Here is a 20,917-nt window from a genome sequence, read left to right as displayed (position 1 = left end):
CACCAAAATCCTTGAAATTATAGAGAGGAAGGGTTGGACAGACAAGCTCCCATAGGCTGCTATTATGTGTCTTGAAAAGGGATACCCTGCCTTTAAGGACCTCTCCAGAGACCCTTGGTATCCCAGGATGCACAGCCAAAGTCATTTTACTTTCAGTTCTTTTTGAAGGTGTATAAAGCAAGGCCTGTAGCATACATTACAGTACCATTTTCTCCACCGGGGAGGAGGGCGGGCGCTTATGACTATAACAGATACCCCTACTACAGAACTGGAGTTACAGGTAAGAAACTACTCCTTCTGTAGTAGGGGATCTCGGTGTATAGTCATAATCTAAGGAATAGAATGGCAAGCCCATTCCAACAACCAATCCGGCGGTGGAGGAAAAAGACAACACCACTACTGTGCAAACAAATTTCTCAACGAAGCCTGCCCAACCTGAGCATCTGCTCTGGCATCAGAGTCCAGACAGTAATGCTTAGCAAAGGTATGGACCGAATTCCAAGTGGCAGCCCTGCAGATCTCTGCAATGGGAACATTACGAAGCAAAGCTGTTGTAGCTGCTTTGCCTCTGGTAGAATGAACCTTAGGCTTACCCCCTAAGGTCTTGTTAGCCTTCTGGTAACATAACTGAATACAGGACACAATCCACCTAAAGATGGACTGTTTTGAGATGGCAAGACCAGTCCTGACCGACCCATAATTGACTAACAATTGGTCTGACCTACGAGTGTCCTTGGTCTTATCTAAGTAGAATTTCAACACCCTTCTGACATCCAGGGATTGGAGAGACCTTTCCGCTGGAGTGGAAGAATTCTGGAAAAACGTAGGTAAAGTTATGGTCTGATTGACATGGAAATCAGAAATAACCTCAGGAAGTAACTTAGGGTGAGTATGCATCACAACCTTAGCAGCATGAAATACAGTATAAGGTTTTTGGCAACACAACGCCTGAATTTCACTCACCCTGCGGGCCGATGTAATGGCCACAAGGAAGGCCGCCTTCCATGACAAGTGTTGCAGAGAAGCCTTAAGGATGGGTTCAAAAGGCGCCTTGACCTGGACAGCACCACATTCAGCTCCCATGATGGCGAAGGACGCCGAACAGGAGGAAACACTTTCTTCAATCCTTCCAAAAAATCTTTAATCACAGGGATCTGGAAGAAGGATGTCTGTGAAGGGCATTTCCTATACACAGTCAATGCTGCAAGGTAAACCTTAATAAAATGAAAGTTAAGGCCAGACTGAGCCAAATGCAAAAGGTATGGAAGGATGACATCTTCCTTGCAGGTTGTCGGATCCTAATGCTTGGAAGTGCACCAGATGCAGAACCTCATCCACTTTTGGGCATAGGAAGTCCTAGTGGAGGGTCTCTTAGCTTCCTTAAGTATAGTCATGCAATCTTCAGGGAGATTCAAGTGTCCATATTGCACTCTCTCAGGAGACATGCCGCCAAACTCAACGATGAGAGGTTGGGATACATCATCTGCCCCCCGAAATTCGTGAGAAGGTCCGGGTGACACGGCAGCCGCATGTGGGGTAGGAGAGACCGGTCAAGCATTTTCGTGAACCACCACTGTCGGGGCCACTCCGGAGCAATGAGGATCATCCGTGCTCTGGATTGACACAGCTTGATGAGCACCGCCGGAATCAGGGGAATGGGTGGAAAAGCGTACAGAAAGCTGTTCGACCAGATGATCCATAACGCGTTCCCCAGCGTCCCCGGTTGGTAATACCTGGAGGCGAAGACTCAGCATTTTCTGTTTTCGGCGGTAGCGAACAGATCTACGTTCGGAGTGCCCCACCTGTCAAAGAGGTCTCCTAGCACTTCGTCATTTAGAACCCACTCGTGGTTTTCTTGCAACAGCCTGCTGAGTGCATCCCCCTTGCCATTCTGCACACCTGGCAGATGGGTCGCAGTTATGGTCAGTCCTCTGGCTAGTAGCCAGTGCCAGATCGCCTGCGCTTCCTGTGACAGTGTGCGCAATCTCGAGCCCCGCTGCTTGTTGAGGTAATACATTGTGGTCGTATTGTCCCTCTGCACAAGCAAGGAGTTGGTCTGGAAGGACGGATGAAAGGCCTTCAGTGCCAAGTGAACAGCTCTGAGTTCCAGGAAATTGATGCGATACGTGGATTCCGCCGGGGACCACGTTCCCTGGATCTGTAGATGGTCTGAATGTGCTCCCCAGCCGTGGAGAGAAGCATCTGTGTCTGAATGGGAATGTCCTTGTGGAATGGAACCCCCTTGAGGAGATACTCTGGGAAGCACCATCATCTCAGGGACTGTTGAGCGTGGAGGGACAGCTTGATTCTGTCGTCTCAGCTCCCCCGCTTTTGGTCCCATTGATCCTCCAGACATTTCTGCAGCGGCCTCATGTGGAGGCGTGGGTGTGGCGTGAGGAAGATGCAAGAGGCCATGGACCCCAGTAGAGAAGACACCGTCCTCACTGTGGTAGATGGAACAGCTATGAGAGCCTGAGCCTTCGGAAGGATCGATAAGCGACTCTCCTCCGAAGGAGACACGCTTGCTGAAAGAGTATCGATGATGCCTCCCAAGTACTGTAGGCACTGGACAGGCGTTGGAACAGACTTGGACATGTTTATGTGCAACCCCAGCTGGTTAAACAGAATGGCCGTACTGTTAAAGTGCAGTTGCGCTTCCTGGAAGGTGGAGGCTTTGATCAGCCAGTCGTCCAGGTACAGATAGACAAACACCTTGTTCTTTCTCTGGTGCGCTGCCACCACTGCCATGCATTTTGAAAACATCCTGGGTGCAGACTTCAGTCCAAACGGTAGTACGGTGTACTGATAGTGATTGGTGCCGACTAGAAATCGCAGGAACTTCCGGTGTTTCCGTGCAATGGGCACATGGAAGTACGCTTCTTGCAGATCTATTGCGCAAAGCCAGTCTCCCCTTTGCAGCTGAGGATAAATCTGGTACAAAGACAGCATGCAAAACCTTTCCCTACGAATCCATTTGTTTGCTTGTCGCAAATCCAGAATGGGCCTGAACTCGTTCTTGCCCTCCTTGCGTACCAGAAAGAACCTTGAGTAAAGACCCTTTCCCCTTTGAGACAAAGGGACGTCTTCCATCGCCTTTTTGCTTAACAGGGTATCGGCCTCCACCTGAAGCTCGCGCAGTTGGAACTGCGAGGAAACTGGTGGAATCACTGGAGGTGGGCTGACAAAACGAAGACTGTATCCATTGCAAACAATATTCGCACACACTTGTCTTGAGTAATTTTTCTCCACTGTGCCAAGTAATGTTGAATGCTTCCCCCCCCACCGGAGCGGGTAAGGGACTAGGAGGAAGTAACCCCTCAGGGCCTAGACCGGGCCAGGCCTTTGGGCGTCGAGGAGGACTGATGGCCGCCTCTGCCCCTCTGGCGCTTCTGGAAAGGCCGCCGCTGGTACTGCTGCTGCTGTTGGTGCTGCTGGCCAGCTTGACGACCTTGCCCTCTTCCCTGGGCACCAAAACATATCTGGAAGGGACGGAAGGTCTTCTGCTCTTTTGGCTTATCTAACTCGACAGCCGTAAGGGTTTCTGCCTCTGCCTTCATGCGGGCCATCTCATCCGCAGGTTTACCAAAGAGCGTCGACCCAAAGAACGGCAAGTTGGCGACTCCCTGCTGCGCCTCGGGTTTCAGCCATGTCAGGCGCAACCAGGCATGACGTCTCAGATTAATCCCATGGCAGTATCCAGGAGCCGCCAAGAGAGAGGAATCTGCAGCAGAGCTAATAACCTGATTGGATACCATCATGCCCTCATTGATGATTTTTTGGAAGTCTTCCCTCTTGTCCCTAGGAAGGTGCTCCAGAAACTGCTGCAGGGACTCCCACAGAGACCGGTTATACCGACCCAAGAGAGCCGCGGCACTAGTGGCTTTCATGGAAGTAGCAGCCGTACCGCAGACTTTTCGTCCCGCTGAGTCCATCTGACGGCTCTCCTTATCCGGAAGCACCATAGAAGACGGGGCAGTAGCGTGCTGCTTCCTGGCTGCAGTGACGAGCACAGAATCCGGCACCGGGTCTGATCGAAGAAACGCTGGATCGGAGTCAGGGGGCATGCACTTTTTCTGCAGCAGGTAAGGAGTGGATTTCGTTGACGCCGGAGTCTAGAAGCGCTCCATGGCCGGTTCCTCCAGCCCTGGCACCAAGGACAACAAGGGTCGAGACAACTGCTGCTTGTGTAAGGTCTCAAAAATTACAGACGTAGAAGGTGTGGGTGCCGTTAGAGTAATCCCCGGCTTCGCTGCCACTCTAAATAACACCTCCTGAAACAATACAATGTCATTCACCGGTGACACTCGTATGGGGTGAATCCAATAAGGTGGGCAAATATCCGCGGGCACTGGAAGAGTCCGTATGACAGGACCTCGACCTGTCCCTCCGGTGACCGTGTCGATGACAGACTGTCACTCATTGATCGGTACCTCCTTCTGGACCGTGACCTAGACCTCCTAGGCCTCGGGCGATCCACTGGCCGTACAGGAGGCGGAATCTGTGGAGGCAGAACCGGAAGCCTAGGCTGTGAAGGCCCCGTAGGCGGCGACGGGAAGCGCGGCAGAGATAGAGAGCCTGGAGGAAGCTGCGGTGGAGGAGGAGGAGGAGGAGGAAGATGAGGACGAGGAGGAGTAGGAGGAGGAGGAGGATTCTCCTTAGGTAATGGAGGAGGCGTAGGGGTCCTGGGCCTAGAAGGCGAATAGGTCTGAGAATATTCAGTGTCCGAAGACCTAACCACTCTCCGCTTCTTCTGTGCAGGCCTTGACGAGGATGTTAGAGGCCACCCTCTTTTCAGACGACCGCCAGCGCCGCCGCGACCGGGGGCTCGTGGATACAGAAGACAGGCTTACCACTGAGGCAGAGGACACAGTCGTGGCCCTTGATCGCCTCCTCGACGTCGATTTCGCCTTCCTCTACGTCGAACGCCATGACGCCGATACATTCCTCTGCGTCGACTTTCTTCTCGCCGGCGAACGGCGGTGTCGCCTCGACAGCGAGCGCCAGTGTCTCCTGGACTCGTCCCGACGTCAACGGTGTCTCGACGCCGATGAAGCCCTAGACGTCGACCTTGTCCGAGGTCTTGACGTCAGTCCCCTCAACGGCGAAGTCTCTTCGCACCAGAGCCCTAGGTCGACGGGGAGCAGATGGTGGTCATCCCTCTCGACGCTGAGGCTATCGATGTCGACTGAGATCTGTGCCTTTTCCTGGCCTTATCTGGACTGGGGAACCCCCCAGAGGCCGAAGCACGGGCAGAGGACGAAGTTCCTCCATGCCCAGACCCACCTTGTTCCTGATGTTTCCCCTGCTCTAGTCCTTGGAGTTGAATCTTCTCCCTGTCACGCAGGGTCCTTCTGGAGAAAGATTGGCAAATCTCACAGGCTTCTGGGACATGGGAGGAAGGGAGACACTCAGGGCAGTTATCGAATAAAGCAGGCATATTCGACAGAGTGTGCAAAACTCCCAAAAACCACAGCAGAAGGAAGATGAAGACCCCAGACGTCAAGTGAAACACTCTAAATACTTGAAAAGTGCCAAAATTGAAGAAAAAAAAAACAAAAAGGGAGAGCTCAATTCTCCAGGGTCCTGCTAGCAGGAGCTGGAAAAAAGAACAAAGTAAAAGGACTTTGGCTGTGCATCCTGGGATACCTAGGGTCTCTGGAGAGTTCCTTAAAGGCATGGTATCCCTTTTCAAGACGCATAATGGCAGCCTATGGGGGCTTGTCTGTCCACCCCTTCCTCTCTTATCATTTCAAGGATTTTGGTGAAGGGGAGTTTTCCCTGCGAGGAGAACTTGGTAAATAGTGTAAAACCGGGCATGGTAGGCTATCCTTTTCATGGTTTAGATCAGGGGTCTTCAATCTGTGGGGCGCGACCCCCAGGGGGGTCGTGGAGTCCTGGGAAGGTGGTCGCAGATTGTCAGTTTGCCTTAGTGGTGCACCGGAAGCAACATTGACTAAATTGCAGAGGATCCAGAACACCGCTGCTCGGATCATTACCAACACCCCGGCCAGATCTTCGGCCAAGCCTGCCCTCAAACTCCTGCATTGGCTCCCCATAAGGGAGAGAATTAAATTTAAAGCCCTGTGTTTGGTGCACAAAACCCTGAATAACCAAGGCCCTCCAATTCTCCGAAACTTCATTACCCCTTACATAGCCACAAGAACCCTTCGCTCTAATGCAGAAAACCTTATCAATGCCCCAAGGTTTAGGAAAGCACGATCAGGAGGAAGACGGTTCGCGGTTCATGCGGCCCGTCTTTGGAACTCCCTCCCACGAGATCTTCGTCTGGAACCCCACTACCTCCGTTTCAGGAAACGATTAAAAACACATCTTTTCCCCTAGCCCTTATGCTCCTCCCGTTAACTCAGTCCTCAGTCATGTCTCTTAGGTTCCTCAGCGCTGGGATACTTCCGGGTGACTATGCGCTTTATAAAAATAAATAATAATAATAATAATAATAGTGGCGTGAGCTGATTGAGGGTGCTCACGGCGGAGGCCTAATTCAGACCGAGGGGTGAAAAACAACAAAGCCTCATTAACAAGTAAAAGGTCTTTTAAAGACCTGTGACGTACTGGGGTGCGGCTTTGTGTGTGTCCCTGAAGATGTTTAAGCCCGACTCACATACACGAGGAGGGGAAGGGATGGGGGGCAGGGGAGGGTGGCTGGGGGAGGAGGCTGTAGCCCTTTGAGTACAATGGACGTTGCGCGCCTCGAGCTGTGGGTCCTACCTGTAAAGCACAAAGCATGAAACCTCATACCTGGCACCTGTGCAGGAGAAATGTGCTTGAGAGTCTGTTCTTCAGGTGAGATGTTGTTACAGCCTGTCCGCCCCCGACCCCAGCAGGGAGGCACAGAGATGCCCTCCCATGAGAAAGGAAGAAGGGAGAAGACGCAGAGAGATACTGCCCCACCTCCGCTCCCCCGATGAGAGGCACAGAAAAGGTGGGTGGATGAATGGATGAAAGGGTGGATGAATGAAGGGTGGATGGATGGATGGATAAAAGGTTGCATATATCATGATGGATAGATGTGTGAAAAGGTGGGTGGATGAATGATGGGTGAATAGATGGATGAAAGGGTGGATAGATGAAGCATGAATGTATGGATGTAAGGATGAAAGGGTGGATGGATGAAGGAAGGATGGATGGATTTGTGAAAAGGTGGGTGGATGAGTGGATGGATGGATGGAAGTGTGGATGGATGAAGGATGGATTGATGGATAGATGGATGGAAGGAAGGATGAAACATAGATGGATGAAGGGTGGATGTATGGATGGATAAAAGGTTGCATGGATGAATGATGGAGGGATGTATGTGTGAAAAGGTGGGTGGATGAATGATGGGTGAATGGATGGATGAAAGTGTGGATAGATGAAGGATGGAAGGATGAAATGGTAGATGGATGGATGGATGTGTGAAAAGGTGGGTGGATGAATGAATGATGGATGGATGGATGAATAGGTGGGTGGATGAAGGATGGATGAAAGGGTGGATGTATGAAGGATGGATGTATGGATGGAAGGATGAAAGGGTGGATGGATGAAGGATGGATGTATGGATGGAAGGATGAAAGGGTGGATGGATGAAGGATGGATGTATGGATGGAAGGATGAAAGTGTGGATGGATGAAGGATGGATGTATGGATGAAAGGGTGGATGGATGAAGGATTGAAGGATGGATGTATGGAAGGATGAAAGGGTGGATGGATGGATGAAGGATGGATGGATGAATAAAATGTTGCATGGATGAATGATGGATGGATGTGTGAAAAGGTGGATGGAAGAATGATGGATGGATGGATCGGTGAAGGATGGATGCAAGGATGAAAGGGTGGATGGATGAAGGAAGGATGGATGGAAGGATGAAAGGGTGTATGGATGGGTGGATGGATGTGTGAAATTGTGGGTGAATGAATGATGGATGGATGGATGGATGTGATGAGGTCTAACAGGCGGGGGGGGCGTGGCTTGGACGCCGATGGCGATGGTCGCCTGAGAGCTCGGCTCCGGGACTGAGCCCGCTTTTATCCTGCAGATCGGGGACCGTGGGGCACCCCGACCCCCACAAATCGAAGATCGGGTTGGGGTGGACCTGCTGAGACACCCGGAGACACTCGAAAACCAGTTGTTCCGACGAAAAGGCGAAGTTGCGAAGAAAACGGAGCGGAGCCCAAGATGGCGCCCGGACCTTCTCCATGGCTTTGCCGAGACCCCAGACCCGTGGACGCTTAGCAGATCTACATGCATCTTCTCCATATCCTATCTTTCCGAGCAGCGACCGTCCGGCTGATGATTTGGGAGTGTCTGGGCACCGTGGCCATCCCTGAATGGATTGTTAGTCACATTTTTCGGCGCAGGCTGGTCATGAACGGCCGGAGGCCCTGAGCGGAACAATACCACGCGAATCGACCGGCTGCCTCCCACTGCGTACCTGAACTCGCCGGAGCCCTGAGAACTTTATGGGCAGCACGGTGACCTGGCGCCATAGAGTCTCCGGCCGCACTGGTGCCTCTCATTCGAGGTCTTCCTCGACCCGACGGGCCTACCCAGATTGGCGCCGATCGCCCCCGCCTCCCCCTCGGTGGCCTCCGGGGACACGGCGGTGGCACGTCCCGAAGAATCGGAGGAGTGGTAGGCCTTGGCGAAGACGATCGAAGGCCCTTCTTCAATACGACCACGTACCAGGAGAGCCATAGTCGACGCCCACACTTGGTGGTGACTCTGCCGAACTTTCCCCCACGAGACTCATCCGCCATGGGGAAACTAAGGGGGCCCAAAGGGACCACCCTGGCCGCCTCGGACACGGAGGCGCCGGACAAGGACGACCGAGTTGACCCGGAGAGCTCTGGTGGTCCCCACCTACAACAACAATTCGACCGGGTCCTGGAGGCGATCGCAAACACACGATCAGCCCTGCAGCAAGTTATCGCCCAGGTTGCGACGAGCTTGGGCCTCCTCAGGGCGGACCACGGCAAGCTCTCGGATAGAGTTAAGGAGGTAGAGAGCTCAGTGAAGGTTCTGGAGCCAGCACAGAAGACTTTGGCCGCGACGATGAAGGATGCCCTGCCCCGGATCGATGCCTTGGAGAAACGGGCGGAGGACGCTGAAGGGCGTAACAGACGGAACAATATTCGGGTGGTGGGCCTGCCGGAAAAGATCGAAGATGGCGACATGGTGGCCTACCTAGAAGCTTGGCTCCGGGACACGGTGTCCCCAGAGGGTCTGTCCTCCTTCTACACCCTGGAACGAGCACACAGGGTGCCGGCGAGGCCGCCGCAACAAGGTCGCTCCCCACGCCCGGTGGTGGCGCGTTTATTGCATTTTCGGGACAGGGACCTGCTCCTCAACGCTGCCAGGCACAATGGCCCCTATCAGGTGGAGAATAGCCAGGTGAACATTTTCCCGGACTATACGTATGAGACCCAACGAAAACAGACCTCTTTCCTGGCGGTTAAGCGTGAACTCCGGAGCGAGGGTATCCAATACTCGCTCCTCTTCCCTGCAAGACTCCGTATTATCCTTGACGACAAGACCCAGTTCTTTGATACCCCGGAGGAAGTCTGTAATTGGCTCGAACTATATAGGGCTGGCAAAGATGGTTTCGGCTCATCGTCCCAGTTGACTACGGAGCCCGGACAACAACGTCGTTCCAAGAGACTCTGGAGCCGCCGCGGCAAACCAGGCAAGCCTTCGACTATAGAGACTATGGCGGAGCGGCGGGGAGTACTGGAAATGGTTTCTAATCTGTCTGGTTCGCAAGGCGGCCCCATTGTTGAAGAATCGGAACCCGGCGGCGAGGGGGCTCATACGGACACAGAGGAGTCGGAGACCGATAGTGTTCACTTGCCAGTGGTTACAACGGACTCGGCTGAGGGCATGCTGGACGGGCAGGGATGACTGGGTGAGCTAATTCCATTTGGGCGGGGGTTAGCAGAGGGGGTTATGGAGGATGCGATTAATGCCATGATCCGCTGATGGGGTTGGGGGCCCCGATCGGGCTGACGCTTTTGACTTGGGGCTCGACTTAGTCTCGGTGGTCTGAGACTCGAAGGCCCATTACTGGCGCCCAGCCCGCACCTAGCCCTTAAGGCTTCCCTGCGGTGGCGACCGCAGGATTAGTCGGGGAACGGGGGGTTTCTGGGGACACGGTTTGGATGGGAACTAGATGGAGCTATTTGGGTCCTGTTCTGGGGTGGGTGGGGTGGGGTTTGTTTTAGACGGGTGTTGGGTTTTTGTTGGGGAAGATGGCCGCCATCAGTGTTGACTTGACTGTAGCTTGTTTTTTGTTTGAGCGTTGGTGGGAAAGCCCGGGACAGACGATGTGGGACAATGGCTGAGATCTCTAATGTAAAATGCATCACTTGGAATGTACGGGGGCTTCACACTATGTCCAGACGTCACAAGGTTCACGCTTATCTAGTGCGTAGAGGGGTGCAAATAGCGCTGCTGCAGGAGACACATCTCACCAAGGCGGAAGGGGTGGCGCTGCAACGTAGATGGAGAGGGCAGGTCTTCTGCACTTCATACTCAGCTTACGCGAGGGGGGCGCTCATATGGATAAGAGCTGGGGTTCCCTTGCAGGTTACAAAATCGGTGGTGGATCCGGAGGGTCGCTATGTAGCTATCTCCGGCATATTGGGCGGTAGGGACCTGAATATTTGTTGTGTTTATGCACCTAATGTGGACCAGCTTGCCTTCCTCTCCGGGTTGTCGTGCTCCTTGGCCCATTTTCTCTCGGGAACCCTCTTACTAGGTGGTGATTTTAACTCAGTAGTGGACGTGGAGGCCGACCGCTCACACCGCCCCTCCCGGATTCTCCAGTCCGGCGAGTGGCTAAAGGGAGGAAGGAATGGCAGACGCACTGGGGGCTCACGGACATCTGGCGAGCGCAGCACCCTGACTCTAGAGACTATTCCTACTTTTCCGGCCTACACGAATTGCACGTGCGGCTAGATGGGTTTCTGGGATCGGCTGAGTTGGTGTCCGCGGCGGTGCGCTCTGAATATTTGACTAGGACCATCTCGGACCACAACCCCCTCCTAGCGGACTTCCGTTGGTTTCCCGGGACCCCTCGTGTGCCCACCTGGAAATTGCGCCCGGAGATTTTAGAGGACATAGTCTTTAGGGCGGACCTGGAGGACAAAATTTCTTATTATTTTGCGACCAATGGGGGCACTGCTGGATCGAGAGCGTCAGAATGGGACGCGTTTAAGGTAGTGGTCAGGGGCTATTGTATCTCTAAGAAGGTGGGTATGCGACGTGTCATCCTCGATGACCTGACCACGGCTGACCGGAAGCTCCGTGAGATGGAACTTCGCCGCCCCGGCCATCCTGAACTCCAGGAGCGTACTGCTGCGGCGAGGGAGGCGGTGGCGGCGGAAGTTGAAAGACTGCGCTGCTTCGATTATAAGGCCTACACCACTAGGTCGCTCACGGAGGGGGATAAGTCGGGCGCGCTGTTAGCTTGGTTGGCCAATCCCACGCGCCGGACCTCTCTGACGACGTCCATGCGCACAGCGGAGGGGCTTGAGGTGCACACCCAACCGGAGATATTAGGTTGTTACCAGTGCTACTACGAACGGCTATATCGCAGTAACCCGACCAGAGACCCCGCCCTGATTGATGATTATTTGCAACCCTTGGAGATGCCAGCGCTGGAGCCCGATGTGGCGAAGGCCCTGGGCTCCGACATCGAACTGGGGGAAATCCGTAGCGCCATTAAGGGGATGGCGAGGAATAAGACCCCGGGCCTTGACGGACTTCCGGTCTAATTCTACTCCACCTACGTAGACCTATTGGCGCCCCGACTGTTGATTGTCTACAGAGACGCGAAGCGTTTGGGACGTCTCCCCGGCTCGATGCGTGAGGCCTTAGTAGTTCCCCTCCTCAAACCTGGTAGAGAGTCAGCTGACCCGGCGTCTTACCGACCGTTATCAATGTTAACGGTCGATTACAAAATCCTAAGCAGCATATTGGCATCGAGGCTGCTAGGACACATGCGCTCTTTAGTGCACGAGGACCAGGCAGGATTCATACCCAAACGTAACACGACCATGAATATTCGCAGGTTGTTTCGCTTGTTAGGGGAACCGCACACGGAGGCCCTGTGCCCGATGGTCCTTTCGGTCGATCTGGAAAAGGCCTTCGATAGTTTGGAATGGGATTACCTGCGCAGAGTGTTGCTACGCTTTGGTCTAGGGGAGGGCTTTGTCAGGTGGACCACGGTGCTTTATACCTCGGCGTCGGCCAGGGTGAGAGCAGGCCCGCTGATCTCCCAACGATACCCAGTAGAACGAGGCACGAGGCAGGGATGCTCGCTATCCCCATTGCTCTTCGCGTTAGCGGTGGAGCCACTGGCACGGTCAATCCGGTCCGGAGTTTCTTTCGGCGGTTTGCAGACCTTATCTGGCCAGCACTATATCTCGCTATATGCTGATGACCTGCTGCTTTTCCTCGAGAATTCGAGTACCGCTTTGGATGGGGCTGCTGAGGCATTGACTTCTTTCGGGGAGGTCTCGGGCCTTCGGGTGAATTGGGCCAAGACTTGTCTGTTCCCGGTTCGCAGGGGAACGCCCAGACCCGACACCAGCAGAGAGATTAGGTGGGAACCTAGCTGCCTCAAGTACCTGGGGGTGTACATATACCATGACCCCACCGACCTTCTGGACGGCAATATAGCCCGCTGTACTCGCGCGTTGCGAGGTAGTATGGAATTTTGGGCTACCCTGCCGGTGGCGGGGCGGATTGCACTATTGAAAATGGTGGCACTTCCCCGGTTGCTATACTACTTTCGAGCGCTTCCGATTTGGATCCCGCCGGCCACCTTTCGGCTTTTGAGATCCATGGTGGTGGGGTTCCTCTGGGGATCGGGCCGCCAGAGAGTGGCTCTCAAGACGCTGATGAGACCAAAATCAAAAGGAGGCCTTGCGGTGCCAGATTTTGAGAAATATTATCTGGCAGCTCAATTGCAGACCTTCACCCAGGAAATCGCGAGGGAGTTTCGTGGCCCGGAGGTTGGGAGGGGTACGGGAATGCCTAGGCATGTCATTTCCTTCATCGCACTACGCCAGCGTCTGGCCCTGCAGGACCTGACGCTCGAGGAAAAGACTATTAGATTATGCTGGAATCGCGCCCACGCCCGGGGACAGCTGAGGCTTCCATATGCACCAGAAATACCGCTGGGGATGCTGACGGCCCTGCCTCACGGGGGAGACTGGTCGCGCCTAGGACAGTGGGAAGACGCAGGATTGCAATTGGTGGGGGACCTTTATGAGGACGGGGTGTTACTGCCCTTCCAAGAGATTCTAGACCGTTTTGATGTTCCCCGAGGCGACTTCCTCCTGCACACGGCTCTGGTTAGAGCGATTCAGACGTACTGGAAAAGTGGTCTAGAGGAACCGCCTACGTCTCCGGTGTGCCAGTACGTTATGATGTCCGCGGGGACGGTCAAGGCAGTCACGTGCCTGTATACCAGATTGATTAACGAGGGCTTGCCCCCCCTCACCACACTGCGGAATCATTGGGAGGCAGACATAGGGAAAGAGATACCGGAGACGGCCTGGTCACAACTCATGCGCCGAGCCTGGAAGGGAGCACGCCATGCCCGGTTTCAACTGGTTCATTTTTATATACTCCACAGGGCTTACTTGACCCCAGCGAAAATTCAGCAATACTTCGCCACGGATACAGCGGATTGCCCCAGATGCCGAGCGCCTGAGGCAGACCTCATCCATATGTTGTGGTCCTGCCCGGCGCTGTCCTCATACTGGCTTTTGGTCGAGGACACTTTAGATATGAAAACGGGGAGAACTTTGACGGTCGACGCGGCGGTGGGGCTCTTACACTGGTTCCCGCATACCCCTAAAAATAAAATTTCAAGCAAATTTATTGATTTGGGGCTCGTCCTCGCTAAACGGGAGATAACCAGGAATTGGAAGGCAAGAGTTGGTCTGACGGGAGCTAAATGGCACAACAAACTTTTGAAGTGGGCTGCGGGGGAGAGCACTCTGCGATACCAACTGGCGAGGCGGCAGCACAACGAGAGGGCACTAGAATCAGCACTGGAATGGGAGACAATAGTGCAGGCCCTTAGGGATTACTGCGATTCCGAGGGTGATGATGCAGCACAACCTGAGTCCCGTTAGACGTCCACGATACGGATCTCAATACAGTCATCTGGGGTTTTTTCCCATAAGCTCTTCCTACACATACCACTATACACTGATGGCGGGGTTGGGCGGGGGGAGGGAGTTGAATCATGAGACTGTTGGGGGGGAGTTTTTTCTGTTAGGTTGATCTAGAAAAGCAGACGAAGCCCATGGGATTATCCGGATCAGCTTCGACGTTCTACCAGATCCCCACCTGCGTTCTATGTAAGAAGACGCCGCCCGACCCTTGGGTTGTGGCTGAATGGCTGTGTACCCACAATGTTTTCTCAGGGGGGATCGGATGTTTCTACCCTTTTATTCCTACAAATGTATTGCTGATCTGACATGTAACTTTGGCTAATTCCTGCAATAAATATATATTTAAAAAAAAAAAATGAGGTCTAACAGGCGCATGTATGGTTGTCAATAGTTGTTGATGATGAGGAGTACCAGTTTCTAGAAACTTTTGTTGGGAGGGGGTCCTTAAGCCTAAAAAGGTTTTACAAGGCATCACAAAGTTTGAAGACCTCTGGATTAGATGAAGCGGTGGCCTTGGTAGCCTTGTATATGTTAGGCTGCATTATTCGTCTTACTTTTCTCTTAAGTGTCTAGGCAGGACTGCAAAGAAGACAGTTTAAGAGATTATTTTTGATGGCTCCGGGGTCCACGCACATGGGCGGGACTATTCACTAGATTATGACTATACACAGATATCCCCTACTACAGAACCAGGGTTCCCCAGGATCAAGGATGCACCCTCAGCGCACCAGGGCAGCCGGGTGCAAAGTGCTGAGGCCCAATGTTATCAAAAGGGGGATAGAGGACCTCCGGTTGGTGGCTGCTCACAAGCAGGCCACAAGGTTGTGGGAGCAAAGCTCCTGGTGTTAGGCTCAGGGCAGAGGGAGATCCATTTTAGCACTCAAGGTGCACCCACAGAGGCACAGGGGCAGCCGGGTGGAGGATGCTGTTTTGGCGTTGGGTGCCTAGCTGATTTCAATGGGGATTCTCCGGGAGCAACAAATACTGCAGGCTCAAGAAATAACTACTTCTGGAGGCGACCACTGATTGGAGAGGTAAGTTGGGATGCAGGGACACCGTCGGTTGGGCCACCCAAGGCCGTGGTACATCGGGTGCAGCGGTGTCTTTTGGCGTCTGGTTTTTCTTACTGGCTCAGGTTGCAGTCTGGGGTGGGGGTTTTAGCCTTCAGAAACAGGCTGCAGGCATCAGTTGGAGACTTGAGGCAGGTCAGTGATCACCAGAACCCAGGTCAGGATCGCAGGGGAGATCTCATTGTGGTGTTGGGCCACTCTAACTCAGGCTGTGGGCTTTGGGTACAGACTCGTGGATTTAGCCAGAGTCCATTGGTGAGCAAATCCGGTGCTCATGGGAATCAAAGTCTGCTTTGGGAAGGCAGGGCAGCTCCTCCTGGTCATTGGGGGCAGCAGGCTACAAGAAACACCGGGATTTTGCTGTAGTCAGTCGAGTTCAGGACAGGTCGGTAGGACTGGGGCCAAGTCAGTTGGTGTCTTCTTCTTGAGCATGGCCCTTCTGTCGTCTTCCTGGTTTCTTCTCCTCTGCAGAGGCAAGGTTCAGGGTTGCCCCTAAATACTACATTTAGGGGTGCTACAGGTCTAAACAAATTGTTCCCTTCCTTGGGGTGGGTATACCCCCTATGCCAACCTCCAGTGGGAGGGGGGGCATAAGCCTCACTGATTGATTGGTTGGTTACCCGCCTCCGCCCCCCCCCAATCTGCAAGGTGGCGGGGACTGAATTGTGCCTCACCTCGCCTGCCCCACCTGAAGGGTTGAGTTGGCAAAGGTGGATTCACCTCTCCATCTTTTTCCGCCGCTTCTCCCGCCCAAAGTGGGGGTTAGAACCGGTGGGGGCCAGTTGCTGGCTGCAGCAAATGGCTGGAGTAGCTCACATGGCACACTCAAAGTACATCAACAGTTTGGCAAAAAGTGGGGGCACTTTCCTACTAGGTGAAATGTTAGCAGTTTCTCAAGAAAAATGTACTTGGCAAAAACAACTGTGATAAACTTGAATTGTATGTTGTGCTAAAACTTAAAAAGACTACATACAAAAAAAGTAGCGTGACCTCCCTCTAAATGCCCCTTTGACCTCACCAAAGTCTACTCTTATAGCCTTCACCAGCCCTTTTGTATTCCATGGAGACAAATCTTCTCTCCGTGCAGGAAGGACCGCCTTGAAAAAATTTGATATGGTGGGGGCACTTTTCTAGGTGAAGGATCGGGGGGAGACTGTAGATGATTCACAGACCAGTCTGCATGTTCTTCCTACTAGAGGAAGGCCAATTCACATAGAAATATATAATTTCTCTTTGAAACTAAACACTCCCCAAAACAAAAACTACAAAAAAACCATGCTGAAGACCAAAGGCATGAAACAAGTATCCAAAAGCGAAGATTTTGGGAAATCAATTCAGGAAAAGAAAGGTCAAGAAAAGTGCTCCAGGAGCCAGAATAAAATAACTGGAACAATGTCACTTACCTGGCATCAAGGCACACGGGTTGAATATGCTCCCTTTAACGGGAGCATTGGCAGTGCTCTTGCCAGCCTCTATTGACTGCCTATGAAGTTACATTGTGCTCAATATATATATATTCTTTTTTTTTTTTTTAATTGTGGAAGCTTGTCTCTATTATTTAGTAACTTTACCAAAAAATAAAATTAGCTCAAGTTTCATTAATCAATACAAATTCAACAGGATCCCAAATTTCCATTTTCTTTAAGGAAAATTGATTTTCCTAGTAAGAACTATATAGAGTAAGGGATTCCGAGCGTAGCCAGGACAATTCAGTTATGATTATCGGAAGAGATCCCTTAAAGGAGAAATAATCATTGCAAGAGTCAATTGAAATGTTTTTGGATATATGCTTGGTCATTTTTCTCTCCTGGCTAAATGTATCACGCAAACAGAGTCAAAGTGCACTTGTGTAACGGAGAAATGTTATGTACAAACATTCAATAGGTTTGCTCAGCATGATATAGGTCAGAGTAATACATTTCATTTCCATCCTTGTGAACTCGGCATACAGTACAATAAGTCAAAACAATATTTGCTCATGCACTGTGAAGCTCTACAATATTTACTAAAAAATAAGCTCACCAAGATTGATCTTGGATGGCATCCTAAAACTACTTCTCCTAAAATTAAAATACTCTTTCATGCCCAAGAGTCAGTTTGCTTTGTGATATTACCCCAGACATAGCAAGAACATCACAGCAAACTATCAGTTGGCCAACACATTAAGCCACAGAAACATCAATACCATGACATCTATAACATACGGAACAAAAAGTTTTCCATCAATCAATCAATCAGCAAATTTGTAGAGGGCGCTACTCACCCGCTAGGGGCTCAAGGCGCTGGGGGAATGGGGAGTCGCTACTGCTCGATAAGCCAGGTCTTGAGTTGTTTCCTGAAGGAGAGATGATCCTGGGTCAGCCGTAGGTGGGTGGGGAGGGAGTTCCATGTCTTGGCCGCCAGGTAGGAGAAGGATCTTCCTCCGGCGGTGGATCTGCAAATTCGTGGGACGAGGGCGAGGCTGGCGGATCGGAGCTGGCGAGTGGGTGTGTAGAATGCGAGGCGGCTGTTGAGGTATTTGGGACCCCCGTCATGGAGAGCCTTGTGTGCGTGGGTGAGGAGTCTGAACGTGATCCTCTTGTTGATGGGGAGCCAGTGCAGGTCTTTCAGATGGGCAGAGATGTGGCTGTGGCGAGGGATGTCCAGGATGAGTGGTGCAGAAGCATTCTGTATGCACTGGAGTCTTTTCTGGAGTTTGGCTGTGGTTCCAGCGTAGAGGGTTTTCCCGTAGTCCAGTCGGCTGGTGACGAGGGGCTGGGTGACCGTTCCTGGTTTCAGTGGAGATCTTTCGGAGCATGCGCAGGGTGTTAAAGCAGGATGACGAGACAGCGTTGGCTTGCTTGGACATCGTGAGGGAGGAGTCCATGATGAAGCCCAGGTTGCGAGCATGGTCCGTCAGCTTGGGGGCGGTGCCCAGGCAGGGGGCCACCAGGAGTCGTCCCAGGCAGAGGGAGATGGTCCCAGGATGAGGACTTCCGTCCTGTCGGAGTTCAGTTTCAGACAGCTGAGCTTCATCCATTCGGCGACGTCCTTCATTCCATCATGGAGGCTGGCTCTGGCGGTGGCGGGGTCATTGGTGAGGGAGAGGATCAGCTGGGTGTCGTCGGCGTAGGAGATGATGTTTAGGTTGTGTTGGCTTGCGATGGCTGCAAGGGGGCTCATGTAGACGTTGAAGAGGGTGGGGCTGAGCGAGGATCCTTGCGGAACGCCGCAGATGACTTCGGTGGCCGCGGATCGGAACGGGGAAGGCGGACTCTCTGGGTTCTTCCGGCGAGGAACAAGACGATCCACTCCAAGGCCGTTCCTTGGATTCCGGTGTTGCGGAGGCGTTGTATCAGGGTGCGGTGACATGCGGTGGCGAAGGCTGCTGAGAGGTCCAGGGGGATGAGTGCAGCTGTTTCCCCGTTGTCGAGCAGGGACCTGATGTCGTCGGTAGCTGCAATGAGGGCAGTCTCGGTGCTGTGGTTTGCTCGGAAACCGGACAGCGAGGGGTAGAGGGATCAGTTTGTCTTGAGGAAGGCGGAGAGTTGTTTGTTGACGGTCTCCTTGATGACTTTGGCAGGAAAAGGGAGGAGCGAGATGGGGCGGAAGATCTTGAGGTCCGTGGGGTCCGTGGTGGGTTTCTTCAAGAGGGCGCTGAGCTCGGCATGTTTCCAGCACTCCGGGAAGGTGGCGAATGCGAAGGAGCTGTTAATGATGTCCCGGAGTTGGGGTGCGATGATGGAGTCGGCTTTGTTGAAGATTTGGTGTGGACAGGGGTCGGTGGGGGAGCTGGAGTGGATGGTGTTCATCGTGCGGGTGGTGTCTTCGGTGCTGATCGAGGTCCAGTTGCAGAGGGTGTTGGTGGGGGGCGCTGGTTCGGTGGTTGGGTGCGTGGTCTGTGCGCCGAAGCGGTTGTGTATGTCGGCGATCTTGCGGTGAAAGAACGAGGCGAGTGAGTCGCAGAGGTCTTGTGAGGGTGTAAGGTCGTTGTTGCAGGCGCTGGGGTTGGAGAGCTCTTTAACGATGTTGAAGAGTTCCTTCCTGTTGTTGTCCAGACGCTCTTTGAATGTTGTCCTTTTGGTGGTGCGGATCAGCTGGTGGTGTTTGCGGGTGGCGTTCTTGAGGGCTGTCATGTTCTCCGTTGTCTGGTCGTGGCGCCAGGCTTTCTCAAGGGTGCAGCAGGTTTTCTTGGAGTTTTTGAGGTCGTTGGTGAACCACGAGGCTTTCTTGCTGCCGGGTCTGTTGGGAGGGTTCTTCAGTGGCGCGAGGTCATCGGCGCAGTTGGTGAGCCACTGTGTGAGGTTCCGGGCTGCTTCGTTGGGGTCCCTCGTGTTGGTGGGAGAGTTCTGGCTGAGGGAGGTGGTGAGTTGGTCGGCGGTGATCTTGCTCCAGCATCTGCAGGGAACCTGTTGCGAGTGGTGGTGTGTCGTGGTTCTTCTGAAGTTGAAGTGGACGCAGCTGTGATCTGTCCAGTGTAGTCCAGTGGAGTGGCTGAAGGAGATGTGCTTGCTGGAGTAGAAGATGGGGTCTAGCGTGTGGCCGGCGTAGTGGGTAGGGGTGTTCACCAGTTGCTTGAGTCAGAGGTTGTCCAGCAGGGCAGGGGTGTTGCTGTCATTGTTGTTCTCCAGGTGGAAGTTGAGGTCTCCTAGGAGGATGTAGTCTGAGAAGGTAAGGGCGTGCTGGCTGATGAAGTCTGCGATGGCTTCGCTGAATTGTGTGCGTGGTCCCAGGGGTCTGTAGATGAGGGTGCCTCTGAGGGTGGTCTTGGGGTCGGTGTGTATCTGAAAGTGGAGGTGCTCGGCGGCGGTGAGGGTGTCGTCGGAGTTGGTCGTGATTCGGATGGTGTTTTTGTGGACGATGGAGATGCCTCCTCCGGTTTGGTTGACGCGGTCCCTCCGGGTGATCTTGTAGCCCTCCGGGATGGCTATGGCGATGTCGGGGGCTGAGGAGGAGTTCATCCAGGTTTCTGTGAGGAAGGCGACGTCTGGTGAGGTTGTGTCGAGGAGGTTCCAGAGTTCGACGGAGTGTCTGTGGACGGAGCGGGTGTTGAGCAGGATGCACTTGAGGTGGGTGCTGCTGGTCCCTGGCTTGGCGGGAGCGGTGCCGGTTCGGAGGCAGGAGAATAGGCAGGCTTGGCAGGTGAAGGGTTCGTGGGTGCGTTTCGCGTTGTCTCGGTGGCAGGTGGGGTTCCGGCCGGCGTTGAGGGTGGCGGCGGCGTCGTCGTAAGTTCATCGAGTGGGCTGGCATCGTTGGGGGCCAGGGGTCCTGGCGCTGGGCGCGGTCCAGGCGCGAACGGGTGCAGACTGGCTTGCGCCAGCGGCGCGTCCGCTGCGTGGTCGCTTCGTAGTCTGCATAAGAGTGCTGACCGGAGGGAGGGGCAGCTGGGTGGAGGGAGTGGGCGGCAAATGGGGAGACAGGGGGTCCGGGGGCGGGGCTGCAGGGAGCAGCGGCGCGAAAAAATGAGCGGCAGGACACAGCAGGAGATCGGGGAGAGCAGGCGGCAGCGGCGTGGGGGCAACCTAACCTGAAGACTGGGTCAGAGGTCGCTCCCTGCCCTGCTGCGTGGCCTCCTTAAGAGCGCTGACGGGAGGGAGGAGCAGCTGGGTGGCGGGAGCGGGGCGGAGAATGGGGAGACAGAGGGGTCTGGGGGGGGGGGCGGGGCCGCAGGGAGCAGCGGC

The 20,917-nt window shown here is 53.7% G+C and overlaps 1 protein-coding gene across 1 annotated transcript in view; it reads right to left on the bottom strand.

The window, feature by feature from the left end:
- LOC147733583 (protein regulator of cytokinesis 1-like) overlaps nucleotides 1–20,917 on the bottom strand; it is a 394,866-nt gene that overhangs the window by 34,985 nt on the left and 338,964 nt on the right. The gene's annotated exons all lie outside the window — the stretch shown is intronic.

This window comes from Lissotriton vulgaris, chromosome 2_1 (genome assembly GCF_964263255.1).
Source record: "Lissotriton vulgaris chromosome 2_1, aLisVul1.2, whole genome shotgun sequence".
Lineage (NCBI taxonomy): Eukaryota > Metazoa > Chordata > Amphibia > Caudata > Salamandridae > Lissotriton > Lissotriton vulgaris.
This window is presented reverse-complemented; position numbering and strand designations above follow the sequence as displayed.